We start from the raw sequence: 4,703 nt of genomic DNA, 5'->3' as shown, positions 1-4,703 counted from the left end.
AAGGAAATTTCGGGGCTGCCAATGTATAATTTTTATTTACTTTTACTTATAATTTGATGAAAAGAACCATTTTTTTCCTCAAAGATCACACTGGCAATGGAGGGCAAATACTGTAACACGCTTAGTATGTAAGTAATTAAGTATGTTGATGTCCTCGTAACTACTAAACTACTTCAAGTAAAAAATATAAAATAAAAATTAGTTTTAATAACCAAAACATAACTATCAAACCATACTGAACAGTGCACAGTAAAGTTAGAGCAGCAAAATATGATACGAAGGTTTCTAGACACTATTTTACTTAATTTTGTTACAGTCATTACTTTTCTTTTTTGGTATTCTTAACTCACTTTTTATCAAGATTACCTAAACGGGAAGTTAATTTTATAAGTTAAAAAAAGAAATAAGCGTTCTTGCTTGAGTACTAACTCATACATTTATTCAGGTTTGTAATTAGTTTAATTTCCCATCAATAGTGGAAATTATTTAGTGCAGGCTATATTATTATTTTTAGATGCGTTCTAAAACTAGAGCGACCTATTTTTGCATCTTTTAACAATGAGAATAATAGAACAAGAATCATTTATTATTTTGAGACAATTATGTAAATTGTACTCGTGAACTTAGAGCAGACTAGGTTCTGCAACAGAAACTTTTGCAATTAGCTCATAAAACAATTAATACATTTAACGTTTTAATTATTTTACGATCTTGAACTTGTCCATAAAATTTATTGATTGAAATCTGACAGCACCGATATTGCCAGTAAATTGTTACTAAATCAGTAATAATTTTTGAAGTGTTGGAATCTATAAATATTAGATAAACGTTGATTTTAATTAGAGGTTCCAGCAAAAAACCACTACTTTAGAATTTATTTGGATTTAGATGGCACTAAAACGGTCCATATAAAATTAAAATATATCAAAAAGTTTAATCATTAATTACGTGCTGGCAACTTCCACCATTTCCGACAGAAAAATCGAAGAATATGGGTTCGCATAAAATACTTATTGTTTTTAAAATATTTATGTGAAAATTACACTATAAACGTACAAAATGGGTACTCAGAAACCAGGAGAGTGGGCTAATTCGCTTATAGCCCGATTCGAAGAGCAGGTAAGTGTCTAAATATTTATTTATTTATTACTAAACGGAGCACCCTTGATCTTGACTTTGATGTAAACAAAGCAGGAATTTTCAACGTTTTTACTGTATTACATATTAAATGGAACATAAAAACTGTGTTGTACGTAAGTTTAACTCGCGCAAGTCTAAGTTTAATGGTTCAATATTACGTTTTTTACTTGTTCAATACACCTACGCAAAACATTTAGCGGTGCGCCGCGCATGTACCTACGGAAATAAAGGAACGAATTTGGTAAAGTTATACAGAATGTACAGATTACAAAGTACGTACTGACTGTAAATATAAGGATAAACAGGGTTAAAAAATTGAGTTGAGAATAATTTTAAATTTGCATAGAAAAATAAAAGAAAAGTTTTGTGCTGTAAAAAATGTACACGATAAAACTACCGCACATAGTCATTTTTACTTGACATTGGAAATCATCGTTTATTTCGATAGAGCCTTAGCTTTTAAAAGAAGAAGAAGATCTATCTTAAAAATAAAAATAAATATTAGCAAAATATTTTCATTACGATTTCTAAGTATTATTCGGATTATACCACTTACTTGGTACTTGGTGTAACGGGCTGGTGTCGGATTGTATTATAAACATGCAAATAAATTCATAAATAAAACTGTTGAATATTTAGGTAAATACAGGGTGAAAAAAATCAACGGAACATGAAGGGAAACTATTTTAAATGCTTACTTAATGTATATGATAGGTAATTTTACTTAATATGAATATAATTTAACTCATAGGTTTTTTTTTTGAAAGCTTACCTGAGCAGGGAATCAAATCAACTAAAGAGGCAAAAAAAGAAACACTCTCTAAAGGCACAGTCACCTCTAGTATTCACTTTATACAAATTTCTAAAGCTTAATAACATAAATCTGTAATCAGCTTCAAATAGCCACCACTCGACCACATTAATTTCATAATTTTCTGTCCCAACTGATGTAGAGTTGGAGATAAATTCTCATTTTTAAATGAGTCTTAATTTTTTAGAAAAATGAATATTCTTCCCAATATTCTCCCCATATTCTCCCAATATTTTCCATATAATTCTATTTCTTATTTCATTCTCAATGATAAGTTTCCGCATTTGACATTGACACCAGTCAAAAGTTGATGTTACTGAACGAAAATGATGCCTAACTTTCTTTTACTAAATGATTTTACTTTTTATTTCAAGCTAAATAAAACTTCACAAAATGTTTCTAAAAGAAAGAAAGTAATATGAGCCTTCAAATTATATTTTTCTAATATCTAAAAAAAATTACAACTGTCAATTTTCATAATAACCGCTAAGTGTTTTAATAATCAGCAATTTATCTCAACATCTCACTGAGTTTTGAATAAGTTAGTCTTTCAACCCTGACGTTGGTGAAATCGTCGCGCAAAACGATGGAGCCATAGATGATACAATAGTTGAAGTTGAAACACTCTCTATTTATTACACTAATTGATAGGATTAATAAAATTATAAGGATGAAAATTTTCCAATAAATATTGGATTTTATTATTAAAGAACTCAATGAAATAATGAAAGACAGTCTGGTGGCATTGATATCCTGTCTTTCCAGCTAAGTGATGCCGTTAGACCTACTGTTTCTAATAATTATAATATGTCAAAAATTTGTCTGCAGCTGCCATTTATACTAATGTTGCACTGAACACAAGCCATATCATAAAGTATGGACTGACATTCAGACTGAAATACCAAATGCTTAATTAATAATAATAAATAAAGTACAAAATTTCTGAAATCTATTCTGAGCAGCAGAACTTGAAACACATAAAGAATTTAAAAAATCATATGTCATAATACACCTAGATCTTCAGACTGAGTTTTAAGTTAAAACAATCCCAGCTGTAGAACAACGTAATATGCAGGACAACCCGGTTTCATCGACATTGTGTCTTTCCAGCTCATAGTTGTGAAACACTGTCATTATACAGTGTGTTTTTTTAACTGGGACAGTATGTGGACATCCGAAACCATGGAACATACACGAAACCTGTCATAGGAATCATTAAGTCTTTTTTGTTAAAACAAGTTTGGCATAGTAAATTTTTTGATCAAGTGGGAGTTGTATAAAAAAAAATTAGTAAAATTGCTTAATATTTTTTTAGTTCTGATCAACTGTTTCATGTAAGGATCATTTCATTGTATTGGGACTTCAGAAGTTGGTCAAAATATTTTTTACACAAAATGAATAGAATTGACAATGTTTTTTTGTAATGCTGATTGACTCAGTTTCAGATAAGAATCATTTTATGGTATTGTAAGAAAAAATCGTGATAGCAGAAATTGATCAAATTTAGCAAAAAGTTTTTTCATACTAAATTAATGACATTCAGGTTCCCTGTATCTTTAATGATTTCAGATTTCCTCATACTACCTCAATTGAAAAAACACACTGTATAACAATTTATAGATAATTAGACGCAATAATACGTTGGAAAAACAGAATATCAGACCAGTCCACAAGTTGCTTGTTTAGTCTGCAGGCCTTTATACAGTCTTATATACCTACCTCTTTTTATATACCTACTTTACTCCTACAGCTTCCATATAAAACGGGCGCTCAAAACCTCCACTCCCGAATCAATGAGGAGCAGATCAAAGCGTGCCTGGTACAGATCAGTAGGCACCGATTCTCGCTGGTCATCGCCGGGCTAACTAAGATATTGCAACGGGTTAATGAATTGGTAAGTATAGTTAAATCAAAATCATGTCACATTGTGTCTGAAGATGAAAAAAAATTGGAACATGTCAGACAGCTCAGTTATAATATAACGGTTTAAAGTTTCAAATTAGACAAGGAGATGATTTGACATCATAGCTTATAAATACCATTAACTTATACGAGAACAGAGAACAACTAAATTCTACTAATCGTTCTTGCTTAAAAGAAATCCTCATTAACGTTCATATTAAGAAGTAACGAGAAGTTAAATATTCCCATACTTATACTGTGAACTCTATTGTGAGTGAGTCAGTTCTAAAGATTCCAAGTGTCTTTTTTAATTGAACCTTGTGACTAATTTTGATTGAAACTTTTTTTTATAATGCCAATTGAAGGGATGGACAAGTCGTGCGCTCAGGCTTTAGGGGCACTGCCACTGCGCCCGTCACCCTGAGACATAAGTTGACAAGTCCCTTGTGCCTGCAATTTCACCAGCACCCTTACTCTTCCAAACCGGGATGCAGTAATGCGCACATTACTGCTTGGCGGCAGAAATAAGTAACGTGGCAGTACTTCCCTGGACGGACTATTTGACAAGGAGTTCTACTGCTACTATAATTGAATTTCGTCTGATAACATTTTTAAGTGCACCTTAGCGTTGTTAATAATAAGGTTGGTATTTGAACCAATTTTTGCTTGCTGTTTACGGATGACTGAATAACGGACGCGAACGTAGGTTCCTGTTCTTTTGTTTGGCTGATTAAAATTTGCGACTGGTTTAATAAAGAAACACCTCAACCCTTTGCTTATTTTTAATCGACTTCAAAAAACGGAGGAGGTTCTCAATTCGACTGTATGTTTCTTTTTGTATGTATGTTAC

Source organism: Hyposmocoma kahamanoa, unplaced genomic scaffold, assembly GCF_003589595.1.
Source record: "Hyposmocoma kahamanoa isolate Upper Pololo Valley unplaced genomic scaffold, ASM358959v1 67, whole genome shotgun sequence".
Lineage (NCBI taxonomy): Eukaryota > Metazoa > Arthropoda > Insecta > Lepidoptera > Cosmopterigidae > Hyposmocoma > Hyposmocoma kahamanoa.
This window is presented reverse-complemented; position numbering follows the sequence as displayed.